This window comes from Oryx dammah, unplaced genomic scaffold (genome assembly GCF_014754425.2).
Source record: "Oryx dammah isolate SB20612 unplaced genomic scaffold, SCBI_Odam_1.1 HiC_scaffold_3, whole genome shotgun sequence".
Taxonomy (NCBI): domain Eukaryota; kingdom Metazoa; phylum Chordata; class Mammalia; order Artiodactyla; family Bovidae; genus Oryx; species Oryx dammah.
In genome coordinates, this window is record NW_024070187.1 from 19,648,999 (window position 1) to 19,665,659 (window position 16,661).

Consider the following 16,661-nt stretch of genomic DNA (forward strand, 5'->3'; position numbering starts at 1 on the left):
GCATGGAGTCTTAGCCACTGGACCACCAGGGAAATCCCTGTCCACTTTTCTTATTAGTCATTTATCTTATACTTTCCCCTAAACTTTTGCTTTTCCTTATTTATCCACCCATCATCTCTAAGAGGAGAAAATCTTCTGACTAATGTTATGACTTGAGATAAAATTTTCTTAATGTTTGTCTCAGTTCTCATGTTAAAGCCAAACACAGAAAGAATAGCCACAGTCCCCACAGTGAGGGGCAAAGCATTCACTCAGGGAGGAGGGGAAAAGCAAAGAAAGCTTTATTCATAATTACCTAAGATTTTCCAGTATGAGAGGGGAAAGAGGAAGTCTATTTTCAGTGACAATGATTACTCTAAAAACATTAGCATGCAAGGGGAAAATTTTCATTCTGAGAGTTACCACTGTGCTGAGTTCTCTTTCCCTTACATGGTGACTTAAAACTCCCGGGGCAGAGAGGTAATCTAGGCAGATGCACTTGCCCTGTGTCTTGAAAATGGCAATATCCAGGAATCATGGGAGTTTAACTGAGGACACTTTGGGAAGGATTTCTCAGCACCAGGTCAGTCTCTAAGAAGTATCAAGTGGCAGAGTGGATACTTATATCCTCAGGCATCTGTAGTGAGGGCAGAGATTAAGCTGCACAGGCTTTTTAGAAGATTTACTATGCTGAACGCATAAACAAGACTCAGTGAAACTAAAGCAGAATTACCTACTAAAGAACTATAGATGAAAAAAAAAAAAATCTCATTCCTCCCTTTGTCCAGCTAACCTGTACTTCCTCTTCTACAATGCATCTACAACTTAAACAAGCAAAGGTATATACAGTAGAATTTATTCTACTATTCACCTTAAGGGCTTCCCTGGTAGTTCAGCTGGTAATGAAACCGCCTGCAATGCAGGAGACCCTGTTTTGTTTCCTAGGTTGGGAAGATCCCCTGGAGAATGAATAGGCTACCCTCCTCCAGTATTCATGGGCTTCACTGGGGGCTCAGATGGCAAAAAAATCTGCCCACAATGCAGGAGCCCTGGGTTTGATCCCTGGGATGGAAAGATCTCCTGGAGGAGGGCATGGCAACCCACTCTAGTATTCTTGACTGGAGAATCCCCATGGACAGAGGAGTCTGGCAGGCTAGAGTCCATGGGCTGCCAAAGAGTCAGACATGACCCAGCAACTAAACACATTTATCTTGAACGTTTTGGGGAAAAAATAAATCAGCTCCCTCCTTCTGTATGTCTATATAGAAGATAGTGATCTGATTAAAAAAAAAAAAGAAAAAACCTTTAGGTTGGGATGCTCATTAACAAAATTATTGATCTTTATTAAGATCAACTATAAGAACATAATGAAAAGGGTGTCTTTCTCTTTGTTCATACCTCTATTTTCATTTTTCAGAAAAAAATCATGTGAAGATCAGATAGACTCTTCTGACATCTGTCATTCTAAACTTTATTTCTCAGCTAGGTCTATGAAACCAAACTGTCATGAAACTCAGCTGCCTAAGCTCAAGAGATGCTCACTTTGACTAGTAAATAACCATAAAATAGCCTTATTCTGGTCCTCAACAAGATTGAGACAAAGTAGCTAGAGGTGAGGTAAGAATGGAGAAAAGAAATACTGTAACAAGTTGTTAAAGACAGGAACTTTCTCTGTGCTTACTTATTTGAATAGTTCTTATTTCTCTTTTACTAAGATATCAGACATTAAAAATCTGATGAAAACCTTCCTTTTCTCCAGAAGGAAAACAAACAAACAAACAACGTATACATTTAAAAGTCAGCACACAACTTTAGGGGATTCACAGACCTTAAAATCTAAGCCATGCATCGTAAGCATAGATAATAGAGGCATTTGAGAGAGTACAGAGCTGGAGACTGGACGAGAGGTTGACCATTCAAGTGAGAATAAACATACTTGCAAACTAGCATCACTGTCGCCATGCCTTACCAGCAGCTCTATCCCTCACTGCACCTCCTGGATCATGGCTTGCTGGCTGCCGCTGAGCCCATCTCCTGCTTCCATGTGAGGTAACTCAACCAGGAGCAAAGGCAAGTGGACAATCTTGAGAGGGTCTGCTGCTGAATGGTGGCCAGCCTGGAAAAGATGAAGAGTTTAAATATTTTTAAGAGCTAAAAGGAACTAGGCATGCACATCTGGTATGAAAGCTATGATGCAGAGTTTAGAGGTTTTAGATGCCTATAGTTAGGTATTTCCCCACTGTGCCGTTGGCTCTGATAAATTTCGGGGTTTAAGGATCTTTCTCAAGGCCATCAAAGTCTCAACGGCACCATAATATTTGTCTAGTATTTGCAGAGCAGTTTGCACTACCCAAAGCATCTCTGCCCATGTCAGTCTGTGATCATCACATCTTAACTCTGATTATCAATTAAGTTTGAGACCCACTGGCTTCTATTATTTCACTGGTTGAAGCCAATAGTCCTCAGTCTTGATTATAATTATTATCTGGGTATAAAGCTGAGGCCTAACACTCAGAGGTTCTGATTTGTTGGCCTAAAAATGAAACCTTATTCCCCAAGTGTTTCTAAGGTGCAGCCAAAATAGAGAATCATTAGTTTAAGTTCCTGTACTTGTTGAGATGTAGCACTAGCTTAACTCACCTATAGCAGATGTTTATCCCAAATATACCACATCAAGGCAATGTTCTAAATGCTGTGGAAAAGGTAAAGGGTTATAACATGTAACCCAATGCTCAGGGGCTTTAATTTAGCTCGACACATACTTTCAAAAGATCCCATGATAAGATAAATACTTAAAAAATATAACCAAAGTAACGCTTCACTGATCAAAGATGTAGTGAAAATCTTGGGTGCTACAAAAATGAGAGATATCCATGTACTGAAATGAGAGGAAAAGTTTAATGCATGAGGACAGGCTTCTGTTGAGTCTTAAGGCAGGATGAAATTCAGAGAGAGGAACAGGGAGAGAGCATTGTTTTCAAGAAAAGACACAGTTGCAAAAATATGCAAAGCAACATTAGGGGGACTAAAAAAAGCCCATTCTGAAGGAGGGGTTTCTATAAAATAGCCTTAGGAGAATCTGGAGAGGCAATTTTGAGCCAGAATACAGAGTACTGGTAAAATGGCAAAGGAACTGGACCACTTTCCAGAATATCTGGAAATAGTATCTGAAATAGTACTGGAAGCTGCTGAAGGCTCACGTCCCAAGAGGTCTTAGTAAATTTACTAGGTTCTTAGTGATGCCAGATACCGTGCCAGAAGTAACTGGATATGTTAATTCATTTAACACAAACATCTGGAAAGGTACTTACTCTTATCCCTATTTTACAGAGTCAGAAGGGAGGTCACTTACTTTTCTCCATTACATAGCCAGAAATACTAAGCTGAGACTGGGGCATGCTGTTTCTTCAGCAACACGGCATCATAAAAGTCAATGTATTAAGACTGTCATGTCTCAATTAAAAATTAAGATGTAATTCACATACCATAGAAGTCATCATTTTTAAGCACATAATTCTACTTTTTGTCTCTATGAATTTGACTATCCTAGGTACTTCATATAAGCAGAATCATCTTTGTCCTTTTGTGACTGGTTTATTTTACCTCGCATAATGTCTTGAAGGTTCATCCATGGTATAACATATCAGAATCTCCTTCCTTCTTAAGGCAGAAGAGTATTCCATTATATACATATACCACATTCTCTTTTTCTATTTATCTGTTGATAGACACAGATTGCTTTCACCTTTAGGCTACTGTGAATAATGCAGCTCTAAACATGTCTGCTCATTGTTTCTAAGTTTTCCTATGGACATATGTTTTCAATTCTCTTGGGAGTAGAATTCCTAGGAGTGAAATTGCTAGGTCATATGATGATTTTACATGTAACCTTTTGAGGAGCTACCAAACTGTTTTTTACAAAGTCTCTGCCATTTTACATTCCCGTCAGCAATTATATGAGGGTTCCAATTCTTCCACACCCTGACAAACACTTGTTATTGTCTTTTTTGTTTGTTCAAAGCCATCCTAGTGAATGTGATGCAGGAGAGGATGCCGAGGCTTGGCGCTTCCCCAAGCGGCTCAGTGGTAAAGAATCCACCTGTCAGTGCAGGAGACGCAGATCGATCCCTGATCCATGAAGATGCCACGTGCTTTGGGGCAGCTAAGCCCGTGCACCACAACTATTGAGCCTGTGCTCTAGAGTCTGGGAGTTGCGACTACTAAAGCCCACGCAGCCCCAGAGCCTGTGCTCTCCAACAAGAGAAGCCACTGCAATGAGAATCCCAGGCACTGCAACTAGACAGTAGCTCCTGCTTGCTGCAGTTAGAGAAAAGTCCACACAGCTGGAGACCCAGCACAGCCAAAAATAGATAGATAAATAAAATTGTTTTTTTAAAAAAAGATATTGGCTTGTTGTCATAGTTCAGATGTAAAGTGATAAGTCTTGATAAAGTAGGGAAATATTACTGATTGAGAAATGGGTGGTTATTAGTAACACTGTAGATGTAGGAAGAAAGACTCAATTATAGCAATAAAGCTTTGAGTTTGGTTGCCTGGAAGAATGATGGTATTAATCGGAAAAAAAATTTTGTAAAGGAAATTGAAATGACAAAATAAACTTCTGACATGACATATTTGAGGAACCCATGTATTCCAAATAATTATTATCAGACAAGTACAGTTCAGGAGGTTAGGGTTGGAGACAATGAAATATTTTGTCATTTTAGAAAAGGTCAAAGAGACAATGGTAAGAAGAGGGTCTTTGTCTGCATAGCCTTAGATTCCTAAGGCTAGGTTTAGCAACTTATGGACCAAATATTGAGGAAGGAAGGAAGCACTTGCCTTGCTGTTTTCTGTTTAAAATAGTAATGTAAAACCTAAATGGTTAATGCATTCTCAGAGTAAACTCAAAGTTTTACCAGAATGTAATTGGTGTAAGATTTTTATCTACACTGTAAGGCATTCAGGACAGCAATGTCCTTGGCTCAGAATGGTGTGAGTGGGCTGAGTGAGGCTCCTCTCTAAAGACCAGCCCAAGATGGGGGGCCCTAGAGAAATGCATGTCACCATGAGCAGTTATCCGACTCACTGGGAACCAAGCTGGCAAATCATCAAAGAGCCCATGAAGTTCCAATTTTCTATGCCCCAAAAAGCTCCTTTATAGAAAGAGGCTGTCACAGTAAAGAGAATGTACACCTGTAAGAGGCCACAAGGCTCCTGGCAGAACACAGTTCTTCACCGACCAATGGTCTCAGCTGTGTTCAGTCTTGGAATGTCTCCAACATGATATCATTCAGGAATCATTGCAGTGATGACTCATATGCTTGGGTACAGGGTTTGAAAGAGAACCTTAATAACACTATTTAGGATGCTATGGTAAATACTCTCAAAGCAAATGTAAAACAATAACAATCTGCTTATATATTGAGTTTTCCCTCTGACCTGATATACTGAGATTATAAAGAAAACAAAAATCATTTAGAAGGCTAAACAGAATAAACATGAAGGGTAACTGCAACCAGACAGAAATCAAGGTAACACTGCCTCCCGCCCCCACCCGCTGCAAACCAAGAACACTGAAATTTTCTCACTCCCATCCATATTTTCAACTGAATGAAATAAATCTCACAGTCAAAATCACTATCTTTCTAAGGATAATGTGGTTCCGAGACAGATTTTTCTTTTGTCTCCCTAGACTGAAGCTTATTCTGCTATTTTATCTTCATCAACTATTCACTGTTTCAAAAGGATAATATCCTTTTGCAATATTCTCCAGAGTGTAGATGAAAAAAATAACAGTGACAATAAAAACAGCTAAGATTTACTGATTACATTCTTAGTCATTGAATCTTCAAAATACTGTCAGTCATGTCTGTGAGCACTTTGTAGGTGGCAGGCCTCCAACAGCTTATAGGAGATTCAGGGAAGAACAGAATTCTTTTTGGTGAAAGGTAAGTTACTCTGTACTTCAAATACTAGTAGCAGACACTTTCCTTCAAAAGTGGAACCAAATTCTTCTTTACAAACTATCGGGATGTACACATCACTATACACTATGCGTTGTATACAGAAATCTTTCTTTGCAGTCTCATATTCATTCTCCTTCCAATAGACAGATATTTCACTGATCAAATCATCAGATAAATATCTCCACTGCAAGCAGGGCACTATGTTCATGCTGCTGGATCTAGTCCTTCCTTCCCCCTTTGTGCTACTCAGCCACCTTTACTGCCTGTCTCTACAAAGTTTCCCAGACATAGGTGTTTCCTTCCTGTTGTCATGCTGCCTGGGCTGCCTCCCTGCTGGACGTGAGCCTTCTCCAGGTCTAAAAGGGGTCAGACTGGATGTCCACTGAACAGCAGGTTACTGACCTCAGCAGGATATCCCCAGGACTCAGGTCTCCTCCCTCTTTCCTCTCCCTTCTCCTCCTCCCCCGCCCCAACAAGCCTGGGCTCAGGCTCCCTCCTCTCTCTGCAAGGAAAGGATCCCCACTGCAAGGTGCCCAAAGGGAAGTGCTATTTCAGAATGTCAGCTCCTTGGCAGCAATGTTTGTTCTATTAAAGCTTTAAAAATAATAATAATAATAATTCACTACAGCAGTTAAAGCTCTAAGAAGAAAACTAAAGGAAGTCCTCATGTATATTTACTCCTCACTCTTCCTAACACAAAATAGTAACTCCAAGGAAAAATTCAGTAAGAATTTACAGAACAAATTCCACTAAGATAAAAGTATACATATATACACCAAACAAGACTGTTCCTAATGAACAGTCTATAGAACTAAAATTGCCAAACAAAGCTGAAACAGTAGGCAGCAGTTATAAACTGTTAAAGTATTTCTATTGCACAAAAAAATTAGGTACCATGTCCCAATTTGTTACAGATACAAATTCATTTGGTGTTGGCGTTGTGTATAGATTATTAACATATATACCTTCCAAAAACAAACAGGCAAACAAAAGTTATGAGGGAATAGATATTTTGGAACACCAAGATGAAAAACTCACATTAAAAAAAAAAAATACTGAGTAAAAGTCAAGCAGAACAAGCATGCATAATTTCTTGCATCCGAAATGCAAACATTTCTATGACACTCTGACACTTGTTAATACTTGACCTCTTAGGTCAGAGACTGGGCTGTTATTTACATAAACCAACGGAGGTGTGGCCATTTTTTTTTTAACTCTGAAAAGCCACTAAAATAGGAAACATTCATCCACTAGAATAGGAAACACAATTCTCTGTAATTCTCTGTAACAGAGCTGCCATTCACAATGTCTAAGCATTTTGGGGATCCCTTCTAGGAACTCTATGTAGTGGAGGAAAAGAAAGGGGCAGAGAAGATGAAAGAGATGGAGAAAAATGTGTATACTGATTTTTTTATGGTTCATGTGTTCCTTTTTCTCCACACAAGAACTTTAGATCTTGGTGACTAAATTTCTATGGCTGACTGCAGAACAATATTTCTATTAGGAGTGAGGCTTTGAGCTGAATCTCAGAAGACATTTCTCACCCATCACTCTCGTAGACCCATAAGCAAACTAAGGAAGTAGGCAGGTAGAAAAGATAAGCAAAGTATAAATCCATCTTAGTTTTAATTCTGCCACTAATTCACTATAACTTCATGATCTGAGGCCAATCACTTAAGGAAACTGAGCTTTGAGAAGTATATAAAATGTTGAATTGTTTTATCTCTGTTCCAAACCAGGTTTAAGGTGTTATGATTCTATGACTTAAATACGGTCTAATTTGATACAGATATTACAAATACATGTTTAAAAAAAGAGGTATTACACAATGAATAAGGTGTAAAACTAGGACAAAATTATATTGATAGGAAATTAGAATAATTAGAATAATCAATATAATTTTACTTCACATGAGTTTGAGCAAACTCAGGGAGATAGTGAAGGATAGGGAAGCTTGGCATGCTGCAGTCCATGGGGTCACAAGAGTCAGACACAACTTAGTAAGTGAACAACAACCACCTCCATATACTAAATATTAAAACTTTGTAATGAATAATCCTCACATAACAGGTAACTGTAAACTGATAATCACAATGCTTACTGATTTCCCCTAAATTATTTTACAATGTATTGATATATTCTCCTTTAGTTTTGGTAATTTCATATTATAAAGCAATAAAGCAGATCTTTCAGAGTAATGAGACCATGGTTTTATTTACTTGGATTATTAAAAGCAAATTATGCATTTTACAAAATTAGAAATGCTATTAACATGACATAAAGTACTTCTATCATAAGGTACTCTTAAAAACACCAAAACATGTAAATGATGATTTTGTCACTATCCACATGAGTGATAATAAAAACACTTAACAGCTAGCATGTCAAAGCATGGGTCACAGTGTTGGAGGAAGGTCCAAGAAACCATCTCTTTTAGCTACAGGACTGTGGGGAAGATCAGGGAGTCATGGAGAAGGAGGCAAGGTGTCCTAGAGCAGTAGAATTCCCTCACCATCTTGGAAATATTTCAGCAACCTTCAGCACAGCCCTACTCATGTATACCTGCTACATATCAGCTCTAGCTATTTGAATGATTCTTAAATAAAGGATTTTTTAATACAGGCTTTAAGCAATTCCTAAAATCTTTGCAAATCACAACATTGTAAATCAACTATACTCCAATGAAATAATTTTTAAAGTCTTTGCAAATGTACTACTTGTTACTGGGGAAAATGTAACTATTATCTTTGGCAGTAGCTAGAAAGAAACATCTGATAGAAGAAAATGGAAATGGAAATGGAAATCTGATAGAAGACATGAAAACTTAAAGATAAAAGGTTTTTTTAATTTTTAAAAATTTTATGTAAAAATTATATGCTTTGTGAGATTGAAATCATTTAAACTTTAGAATATGAGGTTAAACTTTCAAGTAATGACCAGGATAACAGAATTTAAGTACATTTTCCCCCTAAATAAATGAAATGTTTAGTATGAACAGCTGTACCACACTTAAGTCATATAAGTAAATGAGAAATCCAAGTAGATATTTTAATAACAAAATTTTGATATATTGTCATAAAATTAATATTTTCAAATTAGACTGGATTTTCATACATTTCCTGGAGATGGCAGATGTTGCTTAGAAGTTAATTTCTTAAGAATAAGCAGATCATAATGTTGAAGAAATGACAGTTTAATTAAAAAATATTTGATGCCATGTTCCAAAGATGTAGAAGGCAGTCTATATAGAACTGCACATTTAAAAAATGTTTTAAGTCATTTTTTATTTGGTAGATCTTCTAGATGGAATATACAATCTAAAGAGAGCAGAAATTTGTTGTTGTTGTTGACTATTCTCTTGTTGAAAGGGATTAGAAGTTACCTAGCAACCCCTGTGTTGTAGAAACCAAAATTAAAAAGAGCCCGTTGTCAACTACCAGTTCTTCTAAACAGAAGAATGCAAACAGGTAAGAAAGCATTATTTTGCTACAGAACTCTGTCACACATTTTTAATCACAAGACAAAGTAATACCATCAACAAACTCCCAAGAAAAAGAAACTCATCCAAAAGCATATTAATTGTGGCTAAATTGAAAGTTTATCAACCATGCCCACACAGACAGAGACATATAACACCCAATTCAATAAAGAAAATAACAAAAGACTTGGCCAAAGAGTACACAGATCATAGCTTAGGGAGGGTGACTGAACAACGGAAACTTTTTGAGGGCTTTAAAATGTTCTAGGTAGAAATACAAATGAGTATAATAATAATGATTTATAGTAGAGGCTTTATTTTTAACCATATTTTATAGAGGCAAACAAGGAATAAAAGTGGGACAGGAGGTAGCTGGGGAAAGCAATTTTGAAGCAGAGGAATAAACAGGAGGAATTGAGTTATAAAGAATGATAAAAGGGCAACATCAATAAAAATGTGAAATACTATTGGTGAATACAATACAGGGAAAGGTAAATGATGGAAAATATTTAAATGTCAGAACTTGCTTACCTTTTTTTTTGGAATGTCATGATACCACAGCGTAACATATAAGCTCTAAAACAAAAAAGTATAATGTAGCTCCCTTGTAAAACAAAGAAACTATATATTTTAAAACAAAAAAAAACCTCAATAATTATAAAACATGTGAATGTATTTTATCCAATTAAAAGTATGAGAACAGGAATGTGAGAGTATGTTATTTCCCCCGACATATTAATGACTGAGGTTCTGGAATATAGGAAGCATTTTTAGATACTGAAAGAACAAAATCACCATTTTAAAATCATCACTGAGAAAAACAGAGTTTGGAAAAAAAAAAAAAAGGAGTCACTGACCCTGCCTTTAGAGGAGGATGTCTGAGAAAAGGCCTTTGCACCAAGTTGACTCGGGGTCACAGGCCATGGGAATCAATCCTGAATGTCCTGATTCTTCACTGAGTAGATGAGATGCTCAATGAAACTGGAGCATTAACTTTATACTTGGAGAGGTGAAAGTGTCATTTCTAAGAAAGGTCAACCATCAGCTGACCAGAAAAGCATAACCACTGTAACCCTCAAGAATGAGTCAGTTAACAAAGCAAAGGGAAAAGAGATAAAAGAACAACCAAGTATATGTATGTTATTTCAGCTCTGTAGCCACTACAAGGAGCTTCCCTGGGAGCTCAGGTGGTAAAGAATCCACCTGCAATGCAGGAGACCCTGGTTCGATTCCTGGGTCAGGAAGATCCTCTGGTGAAGGGCATGGCAACCCACTCCAGTATTCTTGCCTGAAGAATCCCCGTGGACAGAGGAGCCTGGCGGGCTACAGTCCACGGGGTCACAAAGAGTCGGACACAACTGAGCAACTAAGCACGCAACAGCCATTAAAAGCCAGATACTCTGCATGCTGGAAAAACCTCTTTCCTTTTGAGAAAGATGAGCAATACTGAAGAACCTAATAGTGGGATAAACGTAACCAGGCCTCACTAGCAACGCAGCTGCTTTACAGAACCTCACAGTAGACAGTCTCACAGTGGGAGATCCAATCCTCTCTCCAACTGTCATTAAAATGACTTAACACTCCAGGCTTATGCCAGGTCATCTCCAGAGCCATGAATGAAGTCATGTTTTATCAGAAAGCAGGTCAGAGGTGGCATAAATCATCTAAGGGGAACAGCTGACTAAAAATAAGTTTCTATTACAAGCACTCATTTCCTAAATGAGGAGGATAGACATCCTTCATTTTCTGAGGAGTGATGGGGCGGGGGGAGGGGGTGCGGGGAATCCTCACATAAAACCAAACAGGACTCTCATCTTCAGTACTCCGAGAAAAGGCATGGACTCTGTAGGTACATGAGTTTGGCTTGTAGCCTTTCATCTATCAAAGGCACTGAACGACGCCAAGTAAATCTCTCCCACTGGCCATCTTCTGATCAACTCATATCCCCTCCCTCACCTTTTACATAAAGGACTGGTACTAACTGTTCATTGAAATAAGGTTGTGACTCGATTAAGAAGATTAGGTTATTTTCTCAACCTCAGACTGGAAACCTAGAGTCAAGAAAGGACTTGAACTGAAACACTAAGAAAAACAAAAGATACTTTTACTGCCTAGCATGTTTTCTTTTAATAAATTTATGGTGCTTTTAGGTTGCATTACATTTTTAAAATTAAACATATTTTTAGAGCAGATTTTGGTTCACTCTAAAATTTAATGGAAAGAATAATGAGTTGTAATATACTTTGGTCTACACACTTGTGGTAAAGAACCTGCCTGCCAGTGTAGGAGACGTAAGAGATGTGGGTTTGATCCCTGGGCTGGGAAGATCCCCTGGAGAAGGGAACGGCAACCCTTTCCAGTATTCTTGCCTGGAGAACCCCATGGACAGAGGAGCCTGGTGGGCTACAGTCCACGGGGTCACACAGAGTTGGACATGACTGGAGCGACTCAGCAGCAGCAGCCAAAGTGACTTACCACACATGCACACACATATAATCAGATTGATTATATCCTTTGCAACTGAAAATGGAGAAATTCTATACAGTCAGCAAAAAACAAGACCTGGAGCCAACTGTGGCATAGATCATGAGCTCCTTATTGCAAAATTCAGGCTCAAATTGAAGAAAGGAGGGAAAACCACTAGACCATTCAGGTACGACCTAAATCAAATCCCTTATGATTATACAGTGGAGGTGATGAACCGATTCAAGGGACTAGATCTGGTAGACAAGAGAGCCCGAAGAACTATGGACGCAGGTTCATAACACTACCAAAACTATCCCCAAGAAAAAGAAATGCAAGAAGGCGAAGGGGCTGTCTGAAGAGGCCTTACAAATAGATGAGAAAGGAAGAGGCACAAAAGGCAAGGCGGAAGGGAAAAATATACGCAACTGAATGTGGAGTTCCAGAGAAGGGCAAGAGGAAACAAGAAAGCTTTCCTAAGTGAACAATGGAAAGAAGTAGAGGAAAACAATACAATGAGAGAGATTTCTCTAAAAAACTAGAGATACAAAGGGAGTATTTCATGGAAAGATGGGCACAATAATGGACAAAAATGGCGAAGACCTAACAGAAGCAGAAGATAGTAAGAAGAGGTGGCAAGAATACACAGAAGAAGTGTACAAAATACATCCTAATGATCCAGATAACCACAATGGTATGGTCACTCACCTAGAGACAGATATCCTGGAGTGTAATGTCAAGTGGCCCTTAGGAAGCATTACTACAAACAAAGCTAGTGGAGGTGATGGAATTCCAGTTGAGCTGTTTCAAATCCTGAAAGATGATGCTGTAAAAGTGCTGCACTCAACATGCCAGCAAATCTGGAAAACTCAGCAGCGGCCACAGGACTGGAAAAGGTCCGTTTTCATTCCAATCCCAAAGAAGGTTTAAATTACCACACAATTGCACTCATTTCACATTCAAGCAAGATTATGCTTAAAATTCTTTAAGCTAGGCTTTAGCAGTACATGAACTGAGAACTTCTAGATGAAAAAGGTGGATTTAGAAAGGCAGAGGAACCAGAGGTCAAATTGCCAATATCCATTGGATCACAGAAAAAGCAAGAGAGTTCCAGAAAAACATCTACTTCTGCTTTATTGACTATGCCAAAGACTTTGACTGTGTGGATCACAACAAACTGTGGAAAAGTCTTCAAGAGATGGGAATACCAGATTGCCTTACCTGCTTCCTGAGATATCTGGTGCAGGTCAAGAAGCAATAGTTAGAACTGAATATGGAACAACAGACTGGTTCAAAATTGGGAAAGGAGTACGTTAAGGCTGTATATTGTCACCCTGCTTATTTAACTTATATTCAGAGTACATCATGTGAAATGCTGGGCTGGATGAAGCTCAAGCTAGAATCAAGATTGCTGGGAGAAATATCAATAACCTTAGATATACAGAAGACACCACCCTTATGGCAGAAAGCAAAGAGGAACTAGAGAGCTTCTTGATGAAAGTGAAAGAGGAGAGTGAAATAGTTTGCTTAAAAGTCAACATTTTAAAAACTAACACTGTGGCATCCGGTCCCATCACTTCATGGCAAACAGATGGGGAAAAGTGGAAACAGTAACTTTATTTTCCTGGGCTCCAAAATCACTGTGGACAGTGACTGCAGCCAGGAAAATAAGACGCTTGCCCCCTGGAAGAAAAGCTATGACCAATCTAGGCAGTATATTAAAAAGCAGAGACATCACTTTGCCTACAAAGGTCTGTATAGTCAAAGCTATGGTTTTTCCAGTAGTCATGTATGGATGTGAGAGTTGAACCATAAAGAAGGCTGAGTGCCAAAGAATTTGATGCTTTTGAACTGTGATGTTGGAGAAGACTCTTGAGAGTCCCTTAGACAGCAAGGAGATCAAACCAGTCAACCCTAAAGGAAATCAACCCTGAATATTCATTGGAAGGACTGATGCTGAAGCTGAAGCTTCAATACACTGGTCACCTGATGCAAAGAGCCAACTAACTGGAAAAGATCCTGATGCTGGGAAAGACTGAGGTCTGGATGAAAAGGGGTCAACAGAAGACAAGATGCTTGGATGGCATCACTGACTCAACGGACACAAGTTTGTGCACACTCAGAGAAACAGTGAAGGACACAGAAGCCTGGTGTGTTGCAACACACGTGTAAAACCTCTCCCACTATGAGGCTTCCTTTTGGGGTGGTGCATTTGTTATCATTGATGAACCTGCACTGACTCATCATTATCACCAAGTTGACCCTATGGTTTTACTCTTGCCGTTTTACAGTCTATGAATTTTGACAGATGTTTAATGACATATATTTACCTTTGTAATATATTACAGAACAGTTTCACCCTATTCATCTTTCCCACCCCTAATTCCTGGAAAAACTAATCTTTATAGTATCTGCATAGTTTCACCTTTTCCAGAACATCATGCAATCAGAATCAAAGGGTATGGACTTTTACAGAATAGACTATTTTTCTTGGTAATATGCATTTAAGATTCCTCTATGTCTTTTCATTGCTTGATAGCTAATTTTTTTAGTGTTAAATAATATTCTATTGTCTGCATGCCACAGTATATTTATCCATTTACCTACTGAAGGGCATCTTGGTTGCTATCAAGTTTTGGCAATTAGGAAGAAAGTGACCATAAACACTCTATGTGGATTTTTCTGCAGACTTAAGTTTCCAACTCCTTTGAGTAAATTCCCAGGAGTGCAATCACTGGATTATATGGTAAGAGTATATTTAGTGTTATTAGTAACTGCCAAACTTTCTTCCAAAAGTGGCTCTACCATTTTGCATTCTACCATCAATGAGTGAAGAATTTCTGTTGTTCCATAACCTCACCGGCACTTGGTGTTTTTAGCATTCTAGCTTTTGGCCATTCTATTAGGTGGGCTGAGTAACCTCATTAATTAATTTGTAATTCCCTAATTACATATGATGATGAATACCTTTTCATAAACTTATTTACCATCTGTATATCTTCTTTGATAATATGTCTGTCCAGGTCTTTAGCCCAATTTTTAAATAGGATGTTCATTTTTCAATTGTTTTCAGTTTCAAGAGTTCTCTATATTTTTCTCTCTATATAGTTCTCTCTGCATATATAGTTTTCTCTGCATATAGTTCTCTGTATATGACTGTCCTTTATTAAATGTGTTCTTTGTAAATATTTTCTCCCAGTCTATGGCTTGTATTCTCATTCTTTCAACATACACTTTAGTAGAAAAGAAGTTAAAAAAATTTTTTTGGCACTGCTGCTCAGCTTGTGGGATCTTAGTTCCCTTACCAGGGATCGAACCCTGGCCCTTGGAAGTGAAAGCTCAAAGTCCTAACCACTGACAGCCAGAGAATTTCCAGTTTTTCATTTTCATGAAAGTGAAGGTGAAGTCGCTCAGTCGTGTCTGAATCTTGGCAACCCTATGGATGGTAGCCTACCAGGCTTCTCCATCCATGGGATTTTCAAGGCAAGAGTACAGGAGTGGGTTGCCATTTCCTTTTCCAGGGGATCTTCCCAACCCAGGGATCAAACCCAGGTCTCCCACATTGCAGGTAGATGCTTTATTCCCATTTTAATGAAGTCCAGCTTAAAAACTATTCCTTTCAAGAATCATGTATTTGGTGTTGTATCACCAAGAGGTTATCAACTCACACCAGTCAGAACGGCTATGATACAAAAGTCTACAAAAAAAAAAAAAAAGTCTACAAATAATAATGCTGGTGTGAGTATGGGAAAAGGGGAATACTTTTACATTCTTGGTGGATGTAAATTGGCACTGCCAATATGGAAAACAGTATGGACTTTCCTTAAAAGCTAAAAATAGAGCTACCATATGATCCAGCAACACCACTCCTGGGCATATATCCTGAAAAGATGAAAATTCTAATTCAAAAAGATACACGCATGCCAATGTTCATAGCAGCACTATTTACAATAGCCAAGCCTTAGAAACTACCCAAGTGCCCATCAAGAGATGATTGATTTAAGAAGACACAGTATGAGTATGTGTATATGTGTGTGTGTATATATATAAATAAATGTGTGCATACACACACACACACACACACACACACACACAGTGGACTCTTACTCTGCCATAAAAAAGAATGAAACATTGCCATTTGAAGCAAATGTATACAAAAAAGAAACAGACTCACAGATGCAGAAAACAAACTTATAGTTACTAAAGGGGAAAGAGAGAGGGATAAATTAGTAGTATGGGAGTAGCACACACAAGGCTGACTTCAAAGAATGAGTTAGAAATTATTTTCTCTGCATGTGTTCTCTGAAATTGATATAATTTCTTCCTTAAATGTTTGGTAGAATTCACCAATGAACCCATGAGAAAGACCAGGTGTTTTGTTTTGAAAAGTTTTTAATTACTGATTCAATTTATTTAAGAAATATAGGTCTATTTTGATTATTTAATCCTTCTTGTGTGAATTTTGGCAGATTGTGTCTTTCAAGGAATTAGCTCTCTTCATCTAGGCTACCACACTTGTGGGCATACAGCTTTCACATTATTCTCTTATTATCTTTTTAATGTCCATGGCATCTGTAGTACTGTCTCCTTTATTGATTTCCTGCTTTGAATTTCATTGATTTTACCTCTGATTTTTATTTTCTTCTGCTTACTTTGGATTGAATTTGCTCTCAATTTTCTAGTTTCCTAAGATGAAAGCTTAGCTTATTGATTTTATTTATCTATATTATTTATTTATTTTTGGCCATGCCAATGCAGCATGCGAGATTTTA

At 38.2% G+C, this 16,661-nt stretch overlaps 1 protein-coding gene across 1 annotated transcript in view; it reads right to left on the reverse strand.

The window, feature by feature from the left end:
* The window catches only part of TET2 (tet methylcytosine dioxygenase 2), a 135,650-nt gene that overhangs the window by 91,592 nt on the left and 27,397 nt on the right, over window positions 1-16,661 (reverse strand). The window contains exon 2 of the mRNA XM_040237533.1: window positions 1,949-2,095. The gene's annotated coding sequence lies outside the window, so the exon portion shown is untranslated. The remainder of the gene's footprint in view (window positions 1-1,948; window positions 2,096-16,661) is intronic.